The sequence below is a fragment of the Pimephales promelas genome, chromosome 4, assembly GCF_988280905.1.
Source record: "Pimephales promelas chromosome 4, fPimPro1.hap1.1, whole genome shotgun sequence".
Classification (NCBI taxonomy): domain Eukaryota; kingdom Metazoa; phylum Chordata; class Actinopteri; order Cypriniformes; family Leuciscidae; genus Pimephales; species Pimephales promelas.
Window position 1 is genome coordinate 47,090,567 of NC_142772.1, and position 16,203 is coordinate 47,106,769.

Sequence of the window (16,203 nt, forward strand, 5' to 3'; positions counted from 1 at the left end):
GCACCCTCAGATCACTTGGACGTGGCTGTGGTTACAAGAGGTAAAACGATATAAATACTGTTCGTTTTCTCACACAAACCGCTCGTTTCGTGTCTTAGGCCATCAATGTGTACTTACATTTACGAGTCATTAAATCATGTTAATTTGGACTTCTCTGTGCATGCTCTTTGAGGTGGTGACCATAGACCTCCATTGTATGACTGACAGACAAGAACGGTTTGACCTAAAAATATCAAAATTGAATCTACTGCGGAAACAAAGACACCTACATCTTGGATGCCCTTGAGGTAAACTAAAACATACCAGAAATGAATTTCAAAGTGAACTATCCCTTTAAACCCTCTGTAATGCCTTGCAGCATTGACTTTGAATGTAAATCTGTTACTGTAAACATGAGCAGAGATGTGTGCGATATACTTTAGGTTGTACTGAACCCAGAGCATTTCTTTAAGCCTTTTCGCATCATCTCCTCGGCTGGGTCACACTGATGACATCTGCTGCTCATGCTGGCAAAAGTAGCGATCTTAATGAAATTAAAAAGAGAAGCTTCCAAAAATACTCGGGTAATGAGGTTCTTTGAAACATGACCGAATCTCACTTGTGATAGACACATTTGATTCATTGATGTCTTTTAGTGCCACAGAAAACCCAAATAATCAGGTAAACAAAACCCCCAAAAAGTTTGATTAGCGCTTCCAGCATCTTTTCAGCATTAAACGCGACCTCCCTAGTCACTGTGAGGGGCGTATGTCTCTTATTTATTCGTTTTTCCGAAGTTCCCCATTTCCACGGCCTTTGTTATGCAAATCATCTCTCGCTCATGAGTGCGAGTAGGTGTTGGTAAGAGTTTCTTTGTGCTTTAGAGTTAAATCTGGCTCTGGCTGAGGTGGTTTCTCTGCAGAATTATTTAGCATATAGATAATAAGATCTCATTGTCATAAGATCCATCTCAGTGACTGTGAAAGTTTTAGCACATTGTACATCATCTTTGGCAGCTCTCGGGAGAGCTTTTGTTCTTCTCAAAACAAATCTAAAGTCAAGATTTCATTCAGGCCAAGTGTCCGCCATTTGAATCAGCAGTTTCGACTGTGATATTGCTTTCTTGGGCAATAAATGAAATGCAATACAATGGCAAGACTTTTGCCTTGAGCGCTGGCTTTAAAATGTAACGCTGAATACTTTTTTTTTTCAATTAATCAGACTTAGAGTTTGCCGAATCATGTCTCATTTGCAGGTTTGTGGCTGTATAAGGTGACAAAATCATTGCAAAGAAGCATTTATAATTGAGTTTTTAGGTTTGTTATGACCCTTTTCTGTGCACAGTTGAGATATGTTGTTATTTACACCTGGTTTTAAACAGTGGTGTAAAAGTATTTGAGTAAATATAATGTATGTATGAAACTGTACTTAAGTACCTTATTTGTACTTTGAAGCTATTAGCAACTCTTACTCTCTACTTGACTAGTAATGGCGCTTTTCCACTGCACGGCACGGTACTGCTCGGCTCGGTACGGCTCACTTGTGGCGCTTTTCAACTCCATGGTAAGGTACGGCTCGCTTTAAATGGTACCACCTCTGTCGAGGTTCCAAGCACACCGTACCGATACTAAAAGGCAGGGTTGTGGACTCGAGTCGCATGACTCGGACTTGACTTGGACTCGAGTCCCAAATTTGACATTCAAATTGACTGGACATATTCAAAGATGACTTGCGACTTGATGACTTGACTCGGACTTGAGCCCTGTGACTTGGAAAGACTTGACCTACCTTCTAAGACAGTTTTCAACCAAATAATGTTTTCTTTTTTCTTTTTCAGGCATTTAAATACACAAGTACTAGCGAACCATTTATAATTTGAGAACAAAAACACTGACGTCTAAGTAAGCGGAAATAATAAACCTTTCAAATGTAATTTTGAGACTGTTATTTTTCCCCCACAACAAATGCACATTTTAGCCTATAGGTAACTATAAAGTCTTCTCCCTGTTCACCAGCCACTCACTTTCATGTCTTTCAGGAGAAATGGATGGATTTACGTTACGTTTTGTAAATGACAGGCATGTAGCCCCAAAAAGTGTCACGTGATGCTTGATACGTCGCCATGGAAAAGGAATGTTCTAGAACAACTGTCGCGTTAACAAAATAATTTAACTAGGGACTCACTTTTATTTATTTTCTTTTAATTCTGCATTGCCACTCTTCACATTCAACCAATCGGACAACCAACCAATCAACATCCGCTAAGTTTGAATAAATGTAATATTATATATTATTATATTATATCATATTTTAAAAGCCTTCCTGATACAAATTAGTATACATTTCATTTACTATACACTCTTAGAAGAAATGGTTCTATTTAGAACCAGAAATGGTTCCATCCCCTGCTTCATATATGGAACTCCAAAATGGTTCTATATAGAACCATTTTTTTTGGTAAAGTTTCTATTGGCCAAGTACGGAACCCCAGGGTTCTATATAGAACACAGAGGAACCCTTATTTTAAGAGTGTATAGAACCTTTTAGGGGTTCCAAATACGTAGCGCTGATAGAACCTTTTAAGGTTCTATATACGTAGAACCTTTCCTTCTAAGAGTGTAGTAATTAACACTGAGACAGTAATTTGTGCAAAAAGCACTAATGACTTGTTTAAGACTTGAAGCTTAAACTCGAGGACTTGAAGCTGTCTTGACTCGGGACTTGAATGCAAAGACTCGGGACTTGTGACTCGCAAAACAATGACTTGATCTCACCTCTGCTAAAATGTGACGTGAACACATTGCCGATCACTGATTGGTCAGACAGAATCGTCACTACCAACGTCATTGTATTTGCGAGACATCAAACCCGCTAGATTTAAATAGCCAGTAACAGCCACCAATGTAGCACCTGTTTTAAAACTACTTGCTTGAACTACTTGGCTGAATTGTGGTAAGTGGACGAAGTGCGGACGTTCCTCTCATTGGTTGCCGAGAAGCGGATAAACTATAATGATCAGACTATAATCCCACTCACTTTAAAGCGGTATTAAAGGGTTAGTTCACCCAGAAATGAAAATTAAGTCATTAATTACTCACCCCCATGCTGTACCAACCCCGTAAGACCTTCGTTCGTCTTCGGAACACAAATGAAGATATTTTTGATTAAATTTGAGAGCTGTATAACTACCACATTGGCTGCCTAAGGGACTGCCTCTTGACGGCCCAGAAAGTCAATGAAGAAAATGTTTAAATATCCCAAGTGACTACCGTGGCTCAACTATATGTTTATCAAGCGACGCGAATACTTTTTGTGCGAAAAAACAAACAAAAATAACGAGTTTATTTGACTATTTCTTTTCTTCCTTGTAGGCCAGAACGAGACTTCCTTAGATTTCCACGACGCATGCGCGAGAATTGCGATCTGAAGTAGTGTAAGCTGGTGTAAGCAGATCGCAATTCTCGCGCATGCGTCGTGGAAATCTAAGGAAGTCTCGTTCTGGCCTACAAGGAAGAAAAGAAATAGTCAAATAAACTCGTTATTTTTGTTTGTTTTTTCGCACAAAAAGTATTCGCGTCGCTTGATAAACATATAGTTGAGCCACGGCAGTCACTTGGGATATTTAAACATTTTCTTCATTGACTTTCTGGGCCGTCAAGAGGCAGTCCCTTAGGAGCCAATGTGGTAGTTATACAGCTCTCAAATTTAATCAAAAATATCTTCATTTGTGTTCCGAAGACGAACGAAGGTCTTCCGGGGTTGGTACAGCATGGGGGTGAGTAATTAATGACTTAATTTTCATTTTTGGGTGAACTAACCCTTTAAATGCAGTGGAAAAGCGAATCGAGCCACGCTGTGCCGAGTCGAGCCGAGTCATACCACGCAGTGGACAAGCGAAGCGAGTCAAACTGTACCGCGCCGAACCGTACCAGCAGTGGAAAAGCGCCATAAGTGACTTGTAAGTATATGTATGTACTTTTCTGTGTTTATTTTTGCTACAAAAGTAATATCGCCATCTATAGGGCAATGAAGGTACTACATCTTGTGCGTTTTGCCCTTAAGCCTAGTTCACACTACATGATTTTAAGCCCGATTTAAAAGAGCAAAATGAACAGTTTTGGTCTCTGATGTAGTTTATAAACATACAAGCAATAAAAACAAAAGAGTCTTGCATGATTTGCCACTTCACTAAACTCTAAGCATGGCGTGGGGTGTTTCTCCTTCTTTTCCCCTGCTGTCTTCTCTTCCTCTCCTGTCTCGCCTCACTTTGGCATCCCTCTAAATATATCTCGCTGTGTCTACCTTTCTCCCCGTCTCTCTGCTCGCACAGTCTTGTCCAATAAAGTTAGCCATGCTTCACCAATCCAATCTGACACACTTTTAAATAACAATTCTATCTGCAGCATGCGCCCTCCCTTCCTCGACACTAGAGTGACTGTAATGCAGTATCAACTGAGCATTTTAACCCTGAATATTAGATGTGTGCGGTGAATAGCATATGCTGAAACTGAAATGCACTCGGTTGAACACCAGTGGGGATGCATCAATGCCAACCTCACTGAGGACTCAAATATTTTCTCTTCACAAAGCTTTTTTGGCTCTTTTCCCACATCCCATAGACATACAGTATCGATTAGAGCTGGACGGTGGAGATTCTGCTATACAGTGTGTGTCTGTGCCATAATGTTCAGTACTGTAGACCACTTCATTATTTGTAATGGGTGTGATTTAGTTTTGTGACGTTCTCATCCAGTCCTGTAAGACATTTTAATTGTCTTCGGATGTGGTTAAGACAGTCCTAATGTATTAACTCAAGTGTCACATAATGTGAAGCTGTTTGTGCACTGATGCCAAACGCATCTTTCATGTTTAAAAAAATTCATCTTTATATTCTCTTATCTGACCTCTAATCTTTAATGTCATTAGTAATTCTATATATTCAAATAAAGTTTGATATATATATATATATATATAAAGTCTAGCTCTCATACATTTTCACACATAGCTTCTAAATTGTAAAACTTTGTTTATAGAATATTTAAATAATGGAATTTGATTATATTGTATTCAATCAATGAGATAATATACTGTATGACTGATATATATTTAATTTATGTTTTTTATTTTAATTTATTTTCTTATATATAATATTTATATTGTTAATATATTTGAAATGTTACACTTAACTATATAATATATATACAGTATAAATACATACCTACATACATACATACAAACATATATATATATATATATATATAGTAAAATGTAACATTTCAAATATATTAACAATATAAATATTAAATATAATACAAGATTTACTAAAGCTATAAATAAATACATACTTTACAAGAAAATACTTGTTTTAGATGATGTCCATTCTGTGTGTCTGTATATATATATATATATATATATATATACACTGTAATTTATTCATGAAAAATTATTCATGATTTGTAATCGCAACATTTTTTTCTTTTGTTAAATCAACTTAAACAATTTATGTGGTTCAGATAACATAACATTTTGAGTTTCTGATGATTAAATCAATCTCCTTCATAGTATTAACTCAATTTTTCCATTTCAATGAACTTAAAATTTTAAGGCAACCAGGTTACTTACTTTTTTAAGTTAAACAACCATATTTTAGATAACACAAGTAATGCATATATACATTTTCAATGTTTTATCTGCCATGCAAAGGAAAGTCATCATATTTTTTTGGGGTACTGTTTTTGTAAGTAAGGCAATTTAGTTACGACTTAAAGTTAAAAGCTACACGATTGAGCATTACTTGCTTAAAGAGCTCAGGGGACGCTGTGAAGTCTTTAATAACATTGATGTGTTTGAGTTATGATTCATTTAGATGCTTCCCAGCCCAACTGCGTATGAAGCGCAATATGCACGTGGAAGACTGAGGGGGGTTGAGGCGGGTCAGCGTTCCTGCCACTAGGACACATGAGCATTAAGAAATGCTGGATTCATTAAACTGTCACTGTAAATCTCTGTCCACACAGACTGAGAGAGAGAGAGAGAGAGAGAGAGAGAGAGAGAGAGAGAGAGAGAGAGAGATAGGGAATATGTGAGTAGAAAAGAAAGCATCGGGAGTGCAGGGACTACAAAAGAGATGGAATCTGAGATGGAAAGCAACATAAATTATGGAAATAAAAGACAGATACGGAGACAGTACTGACCTTCAGTTCTTAGTTTTATCTTTGGTTTATTCTTAATTACTATTGTTTACTTAATGTTACTTCCCTAATTTATTCCTTTTTGTTAAATTAAGTAAACTCTTCACTGTTATCATCTGTTTTTTTTGTTTTATCGGTATATCATGTATTTATCATTCCATCGTACCAGTAATCTGACAAAATAAGCTATTTGCAAGCAGCATATAATTTGCAAATATTTGTGAATTTTTTATTTATTTCACCCTCTGCTTGCGGTACAGAAATGTAGTACAGAAATGTTTAATATTGCTTATTCTCTGTATCATTTTTATTTTTCATTATTTTAGTTATTAGTGCCACTTGCTAAGGTTCATATTAAGAGTCGGCCGATTTTCGTATCTTTTAAAGCACTTAATTTGCCCCACACCATTCGTGAATGATACTTTGAATCAGTCGATTTGTCGTGTAGAGGAGTGCTATTTTATTTTATTTTATTTATTATTTCATTTTATTTTATTGTTTTATTTCATTGTATTATTTTTTTAATTTAATTTGTATTTAATTAAATTAAATTTGTATTTAATTTATTTTAATTGTTTAATTTAATTTATTTTTTATTGAACTTTTATTTTGCACATTTAATTGTTCACAGCTTTCATGCAAATGCGTTGGCAATGTGTAGTTTTATCATTCCACCAAAGCACATGAAATTGAGTTAAAGTGGCACAGTGTTTTCCTCGACAGGAGACCGGATAGAACAGAGCGATCCGACGCTACAAACCCAAACACTCATATCTTCAGAAGACCTGAAGGATGCTTGGCCTTGGGCAGCAGAATCAGCCGGAGACAGCAGGTTATGATCCGATCCTCCGCTCCGAACACCAGGGTGGCTCGTGTTCTCCCTCACCTAATAATGTGGAATTATCCGCACAGCAGAATAAGTACATCAGGGAGTCTGAGCATCAGCGCTTATGACGCTAATGAGGGAACAAGATGCACAGTTGTATCATATATCATAAACTCTGATGATAAAGTTATTTTTCATTAGTACTTTCGAGACAAGGTGCTTTAGAGAGTTTGCAGCGTGCCCACGCAGTGTAGGTGGGCTCAATGAGTTAACAATGTTAGTTTAAAAGAACAACACGGCTTTTTTGCAGTGCTGTGTGCTGGAAAGCCCCTTGTATTTCATGTTGCATTTGATGTTTACATGGTTTCCAGGTTAAAATCATATGGAACATCATTAATATTTACTATAATGCACTATACATTACCATTCAAAAGTCTGAGGTCAGTATGATTTTTTTTTTTAAAGATTTTTTCTGAATACAAGTATTAAACTTAAAGGCATGAGTCTATGTCAATTCCATCGGACATCCCACCTATCAATCCACCAGAATATCAAATGGAGGTCTGTGTGCCTATAAGTGGAAAGAGGTAGAGCAGGCTGTGAGAAAGGCAAGGGCTTTATCATCTCCAGGGCCTAATGGAGGTCTGTACAAAGTGTACAAGAGTGCTTCAGGAGTTCTGCGAATTCTGTGGAAATTGGTGAAAGCAGCATCGGAAAAACAGGTTGTACCTAGAGCAAGACGCCGAGCAGGTGGAGTCTTAAAGAGATACTCCACTTTTTTTGGGGAAATAGGCTCATTTTACCATTCCCCCAGAGTTAAACAGTTGAGTTTTACCGTTTTCTGGTTTCTGTTAAAGTTTCTGTTCTGTTCAGTTTCTGGTCTCATTGACTACCATAGTATATTTTTTTTCCAACTATGGAACTTAAAGGGTTAGTTCACCCAAAAATGAAAATTAAGTCATTAATTACTCACCCCCATGCTGTACCAACCCCGTAAGACTTTCGTTCATCTTCGGAACACAAATAAAGATATTTTTGATTGAATCTGAGAGCTAGATCAGTCCTAGATAGACTGCCTAAGGGACTGGCTCTTGACGGCCCATAAAGTCATTAAAGGTGCCATATGTAATAATTGAGGTAACAATATACGAAAAATGAGCTACACGCATCAAAAGAATGAGAAGAAATAAGTGCAAAGATGTCATTAAAAAACTGACAAGTTATAGTGCTGCCGAGATATTAACCTGAATTAGCATGCTAAATTACTAGCCCCGGCCTGGGAGGTATCGTAATACTACATTTCAGTTCAGGGAAGAGTTCAAAAAATGATTGGTCGACATTATGCATGAGGAATACATTTTGGTAAGTTGTAGCATACTGTATCTTTCAACAGAGTTCGTGTTCTTTTTCCAGCTAGTAGAGTCGATCGGTTCACGTGCGCTAGGGATCTGTAGTGTAACATGTACAAGCGCCAAAACGGTATTTATTCTTTGAATTGCGTAATATAATTGACAGAATCTGAGAGCTTAACTAACCTGCTTGCTAAGTGTCAATTGCGTGTGTCTCACGGTGAATTCACGGCGCTAGCTTGATCAACATCAGCGAATGCTGTCTGTCAAATTAATTCACTAACAATAAAAGTGTAATATGAACAAAACGAATACCATAAACTTCAAATAATTGCCCAAGCTTTTATTTTCCCATACCGTCGAAATGCACCAGCTTGTTTTTGAGATCTATGAGGCGGTCTTCATCATTTAGTGTTGAGATTCATAGTGTTTAGTTTAGTTCACTCTAGTGTTTAGTTCATTGAGTCTCTGATCTCTAAAAATCTCCAAATGTTCCACGTGAAACTGCGGTCTTCCAACCTTTTACTATCATGTCAAATGATTTGAATAACATGCGCGATGGTAGGAGCACAAGTCATTTTTTGGAGGTATACTGCCCCCATCTGTTATGGAATATGGAGTAGGATTTGATTTATTATGTTAGATGGCACCTTTAAAGAAAAGGTTTAAATATTCCATGTGCCTACAGCGGCTCAATTATAAGTTTATCAAGCGACGAGACTACTTTTTGTGCGAAAAAAACATAAATAACGTCTTTATTCCACTATTGCATACTTCCTTATGGGCGCATGCGCGAGAACTGAGACGAGGACGTTCTCATTCGTCTACTTCTTGTTACCGGCTGCTCACCGCTTAGGAGTTTTACCGCCCCCTACCGTATAAGATGATGATCCATATATAAGGCGCTCCGGATTATAAGGAACACTGTCGTTTTTTGAGAAGATTAAAGGCTTTTAAGTGCAGAGCGCGCATCTTCCTCTGCTTGTAAACAGAAAGTTTTGCGCTTCCAGCTATATCAGCACATCATCTTATACGGTAGGTGGCGGTAAAACTCCTGAGCGGTGAGCAGCCGGTAACAAGAAGTAGACGAATGAGAACGTCCTCGTCTCAGTTCTCGCGCATGCGCCCATAAGGAAGTATGTAATAGTGGAATAAAGTCGTTATTTATGTTTTTTTCGCATAAAAAGTAGTCTCGTCGCTTGATAAACTTATAATTGAGCCGCTGTAGGCACATGGAATATTTAAACCTTTTCTTTAATGACTTTATGGGTCGTCAAGAGCCAGTCCCTTAGGAAGCCTATGTAGGACTGATCCAGCTCTCAGATTCAATCAAAAATATCTTTATTTGTGTTCCGAAGATGAACGAAGGTCTTACGGGGTTGGTACAGCATGGGGGTGAGTAATTAATGACTTAATTTTCATTTTTGGGTGAACTAACCCTTTAATGAGACCAGATATTCTTCTAAATCAGAAAATCGGCTGAATTGATTTAAAAAAAAAAAAAAAAAAACGGTAAAACTCAACTGTTTAACTTTGAGGGAGTTGTAAAATGAGCCTATTTCCCCCCAAAAAGTGGAGTATCCCTTTAATACCTAAAGAAAATGATGCTACAAGAATCAGTCAGTTTCGTCCTATTTCACTATTAAACGTCGAAGGTACAATTTTCTTCAGCATTATTGCCCAGAGATTGTCCACCTATTAAAGAATGGCTTCATTGACACTTCAGGGTTCCCAGGATGCTTAAAACACATCAATGTTATCTGGCAACGAATTCAGTCAGCTAAAAAGGAGAGGAAGGAGCTCCATGTGACATTCCTGGATTTGGCTATTGCATATGGTTCAGTGCCACATGAGCTTCTTTGGGTAGCATTTGATTTTTTTCAGAGTACCAATGTCAATAACAAGTTTAGTGAATGCCTACACTCTTAGAAGAAATGGTTCTATTTAGAACCAGAAATGGTTCCATCGCCCGCTTCATATATGGAACTCCAAAATGGTTCTATATAGAACCATTTTTTTGGGTAAAGTTTCTATTGGCCAAGTATGGAACCCCAGGGTTCTATATAGAACCCAGAGGAACCCTTTTTTAAGAGTGTATAGAACCTTTTAGGGGTTCCAAATATGTAGCGCTGATAGAACCTTTTAAGAGTGTATTTTGGAGATTTGCAATTTCGTTTCTCAACTTCAGCACTACATGGCAATGCTTAGAGGTTGGAATAAATGCAGGATGCACCATTTCTCCACTGGCTTTTATGCGTGTGTGTGTGTGTGTGTGTGTGTATAGTATAGGCTACAGATTATTTTCTTTGTGGATGCACTCCTCAGAGAAAACAGCCTTGCTTTGTTGATGCCGTATGCTGAGACATTCGGTAGCGGAGATCGTTCTGAACGGCAGCGTTTCCTGCTCCGTCGCGGGTGCTCTGTTGATTCACATCACATCCAGAGGCCTTGGCGTGTCACAGCCAATCACATCAACGCTGTGATGTGCCACAGGATGAAGATGAGGATGAGGATGAGGTTGTGGTAGTGGAACACAAGCGCCCGAAGGCTGCAGCTCTCCTCCCAAACCCCTGTCGAGCATCACAGTAATCATCAGTAATCCTAATAATCAAGCCTTCTCCGTGACCAACGGGGGTGTTACCATGAAAAAGATGTTTCCTGCAGGGGAAAAAAAAGCAGGTAAATAAATATATAAATTAAGAAAGAAGTACCTAAATTAAGAAGACAGACCCTCCCGGGTGTTCTTTCCCAAAATAAATGTGCAATGTAGCTTAATATTCCCTGAGACATGGCTAGATCCAGCAACTCGGAGACAGCCGTGTCAAGATCGCTTGACTGTCTCGCTTCTTTCTTAATAAAGCTGTCCGAGAGCGTTTGGCTTTGCGTAGAAAGACAGCAACATATGCCGTCCCTGCTCTCATTTACTTAGGGCTGACATTGGATTTGAAATGTACCCGTTTAGATCTGACGGTTTGTGACAGAACAGCTGGGATTGGTTTTCTAAATGACATATGAATTACAGTTATTAACATACGATGTCTGTAAATTCATCTACTGTTTGTATTTAGGATTAATATGCCAGGATTTAGTTATAGATGTGTGCTATCATTCAAAAGTTTGGGGTCAGTGAGACTTTAATGGTTTTGAGTCTTATCAAAGCAATTCAGAAATATGCTAAGCAGTAATATTGTGAGAACTGTTTTTTATTTAAATATGATTAATAATGTAATTTACTCATGAGATCAAAGCTGAATTTTCAGCATTTATAGTCTTCAGTGTCACATGATCCTTCAGGAATCATTATAATATGATGATTTGCTGCTCAAGAAACATTTCTGATTATTATCAAAGTTGAAAATGGCTTAATGGTCAACATCAAATTTTGATGTTGACTATTAAGTGTTATTAAATGTTGATGAATTTTGAACAATACCATTTTATTAAATGTAAGTTACCAAACTATTAAATGTTGATGAATCTTGAACAATACCTGTTCTTGTCTTAGGACAACTTTAATAAAAAAAATGTTGACTACTGTATTTTGTGATGGATTTTTCTGAAGATTATTTGATGGAAGTAATGTCTAAATCCATAACGAGCACTGCAACAATACATTTAGCCTTAACTATGGTATTTTACGAAGGTCAATCAATATAAAAGAGAAGCATTGTGAAAATAAATAAATATTATTCCAACATCATTTCTGTCCTGACATAGGTTTAAATTTCACAGAGGTCATTTGTGAGAACCTTTAGTAAAAAACTTGTCTGATTCGGACAAGATTGAAATCGCAAAATATCCACCTTTTTCTGCTCTCTAAACAATGCGCGCTGCCATGACGACGATGTCGGTTGTCAACTTCCGGTTCGAGTCTTCTTAGGCTTTTTTGCCATGTGTTTTAGATTATGTCATCCCCACATCGCTAAACTAAATCGAAAAAAAAAAAACATTCATCAAATGTGATCTGATCCCGTTATTTTTTTTTATCACATCACAGATAAAAAAAAAATGAACGTTTTTCTTTGCTTCATAACTTCCAAAGGATAGCTGATGCGTGACTGCACGATCTCCAGCAAACATCCGACAGTCTCTCTATCATCACCCCGACTGCTGCAGAATAACAGTACTAAAAGGTTAGGCTGGTTAGCCCTTTGACTCCTGTCTAACTTACGTCTGCTTTTAAAGATGCATAGTCTATATATTTCTCACTCAGGCCGGTGAGGTTAGGCATAACGTTACGCCGAGTTTCATTCATGAGACCAAAGTCCAGTCTGCGTGCTGTCGCCTCAGTCATCATGATCATCTATTGTTATATACTTCTTATTTATTAAAACCAGGCAATTGGTTGATAAAACATTGATTGAAATTAAGATACAATTAGTGAAAAAAAGGACAGCAGGAAGTAGAAAACCGTCGAGTCAGTTGAACCCGCTATGAATCATGGGAAATAGAACGGGCGCATCTATGAAAAATGGAGTTTATGTGGAAAAACGAGTTGTGTTCGAGTAGAGCTTTTAAAGGGAACGACTCGTTAGTAAAAAAGCATCTTTTAATAGTAATACCAAAGCGACAACATTAAAGAACACATCCCAGATAGCAAACTGACATTGAATCAACGTGGAAATATGACATCGAAACAATGTTGATCTGACATTGTTTTGCTCATCGAATTAACGTTGAACCAACGTCAGACACGTCATTCTTTCAAAACTAACGGAAAATCAACTTGAAATCAACACGTTGTTTCAACGTTATGAAAGCAAACCAATTTTCGATTTTCATTTAGCTTTGAAGAATGCCGCGTCTGACGTTGGTTCAACGTTAATTCGATGAGCAAAATCAACGTTGTTTCAATGTCATGAGAGACGTCGTTTCCACGTTGATTCAATGTCAGTTTGCTGTCTGGGATCCCTCTTTTTGTCCTTTATGAATGAACAATGATGAACTGCAATGATGGACCGCAATCCCATGATTACACCTGCCCTATGAATTTTAATTCAGAATCCCACACTTCTTCTCAAAAAAACAACCAAGTGTTTCCTAATTAAATGTTCTGGTTATGCAAATGATTCATCCAATTTAGGGCTTCATTAAATAATTGACTTCTCTTCTGGGGAACAACTTCCAGACTTGCAGGATAATTGAGGGCAGTTCCAGGAGAGCAAAGGGACACTCTGCTCTTCATTCCCATCGCTTGATTACGTTTCCACCTTCCTGTAATCTCTCATTTCTCATCTCCTTAGAAATTCTCCTGGCCTGATTTGGGAAGTGAAATGAAAAACAATATTATCAAGTGTGAAATATTTGGCTGTAATTTTGTTCTTAAAGGGATAGTTCACTTTGAAATTAATTTGTTTTAGCTTATCTCAATGGCATCCAAGATGTAGGTGTCTTTGCTTCCGCAGTAGTTTCAATTTTTATATTTTTAGGTCAAACCGTTCTTGTCTGTACGTCATATAATGGAGGTCTATGGTCACCACCTCCAAATCCAAGTCCAAATTAAACGTGCACACATTTCTCACACAAACCGCTCGTTTCATGTCTTAGGCCATCAATGTGTACTTACATTTACGAGTCATTAAATCATGTTTAATTTGGACTTTGAGGTGGTGACCATAGACCTCCATTATATGACTGACAGACAAGAACGGTTTGACCTAAAAATACATCTTGGATGCCCTTGAGGTAAGCTAGAACATACCAAAAATTAATTTCAAAGTGTCTATCCCTTGCGTGTGGCCGTGGCTGGCAACAGTTAATGTGTCCAGGTGTGCGGCTCAGTGAAGCTGTCACAAAGCATGCGAGTTAAAGCTGCAAATACATATTCAAATGTATTCATAACTTATTTACACAGAGTGAGCACATTATAAATGCTAATACACCCACATGAAACACCGCCTGATTTTTTTTGTGGTTGCTGTGAACAACTACTAAATGGTTTTGATGGAAGTGTAAAGCTCGAACAGTCAGTGTATTGTAATGTGACCATAACAGCAAGTATTATTTACCCGACATGCAAAAGAACATTTCTCAATCCGGTGTCTGTGCCAGGATGAATCACACATGGGAGCATTTGAGCATCCGGATAGGGCACGAATCCGCCACTGGCATTGAACTGAACGTAACATTTCATCATTTGCAGAACTACATAAAGCAGAAGGCAGCAGCTAAAGAAGGTGACACTCTTTTACCGAGTTCAGTCGAGACTGAAGACTCGTTTTGACTTTTATAAAACAGATCGATTTTAAATGTTGTTGCATGAGCTGCGTTCGAAAACATTTTACTACTACATCTTTTTGGCAATTGTAACCAGCTGACAGTTATGGACAATATCAGTTTGTTAGTGTCACATGAATAAATCATGGCTGAATGGTGATATAAGAGGGAACTTTGTTTTGCGCATAAGAACACCAAGCCTGTTGTCGCTTATTGCTTTAATAAGTAACAAGCCTAAAGCCTGAAACATACTTTAAAGAGGTCATGAACTGCATTTTAAAAAAATATTATTTTATGTTTCCTGAGGTGCGCTTATAAAGTTAGTCATAATTATAAAACTGTCTTATAAAACTGTCATAATTCAAAAATAAAAGGCCATTTTGTTCTGGGGCATTTCTATTGTGAGATATCCACTGCTATGATTGGCTAACAAATTTGCATATGCAATAAGTATTACTTGAGGAACTCTTTTACTACGTTTTTACTATTACAGCTGCTGAAAAGTGTTGATTGCATTATATTTAGATCTACTCCTGTCGCATGATGACAGACCTGTGGAGCGCACGTAAAGTTGACCTTGATTTACTGACACTTAAACAACAATAAATGATTTTGAAATCAAAAACGTCTGACTGAAAATGGACCATTACATATCAAAAATCACTGATCACAGATTACGCATTAGAAGAAACACTGTTACTTACATGTTGTGGCATGGCTATTGGGACCATATCTTACAGTAAAAGTCTGTTTGCAAAGCCTGCGGCGAAACCGCGACTGATTTACCAAAGAATGCACGATGAAATGTACCGAATAAACAAACAATGCTCCAATGAGACATTCACATAGCCATTTTCCAAGCATTAGGATCCTTTGGAAGGTAATGTTATTTTTCGTCCAGTGATCCTGTTTCTCTCCTATGGAAGCTTGTTTCCGCCACTGAATAAAAAGAATAATTGCGATAATAATTGCGACTTTTTATCATACAATTGTGAGATATGAAGTCAGAATTGTGAGAAATAAAGTCGCAATTGCGAGATATAAAGTCCATTTCTGAAAAATAAAGTCGCAATTGCGAGATGTAAAGACGCAATTCTGAGAAATAAAGTCGCAATTGCGAGATATAAAGTCTCAATTTTCTAGAAATAAAGTCGCATTTGCAAGATATAAAGTCGCAATTCTGAGAAATAAAGTCGCATTTGCAAGATATAAAGTCGCAATTTTCTAGATATAAAGTCGCAATTCTGAGAAATAAAGTCGCAATTGCGAGATATAAAGTCGCAATTCTGAGAAATAAAGTCACAATTGCGAGATATAAAGTCGCAATTCTGAGAAATAAAGTCACATTTGCGAGATATAAAGTCGCAATTTTCTACATATAAAGTCGCAATTCTGAGAAATAAAGTCGCAATTGCAAAATATAAAGTCGCAATTCTGAGAAATAAAGTCGGAATTCTGAGAAATAAAGTCACAATTGCGAGATATAAAGACGCAATTCTGAGAAATAAAGTCACAATTGCGAGATATAAAGTCGCATTTGCGAGATATAAAGTCGCAATTCTGAGAAATAAAGTCACAATTGCGCGATATAAAGTCGCAATTCTGAGAAATACAGTCACATTTGCGAGATATAAAGTCGCAA

The 16,203-nt window shown here is 37.4% G+C and overlaps 1 protein-coding gene across 3 annotated transcripts in view; it reads left to right on the forward strand.

Annotated features, from left to right (window-relative positions):
• The window catches only part of LOC120489678 (uncharacterized), a 132,362-nt gene that overhangs the window by 11,719 nt on the left and 104,440 nt on the right, over positions 1 to 16,203 (forward strand). The window contains exon 1 of one of the 3 annotated variants that reach the window (XM_089130618.1): positions 14,398 to 14,521. The exons of the other annotated variants lie outside the window; for them this stretch is intronic. The gene's annotated coding sequence lies outside the window, so the exon portion shown is untranslated. Of the gene's footprint in view, positions 1 to 14,397; positions 14,522 to 16,203 lie in introns of those variants that run through there. 3 annotated transcript variants of the gene reach the window in all.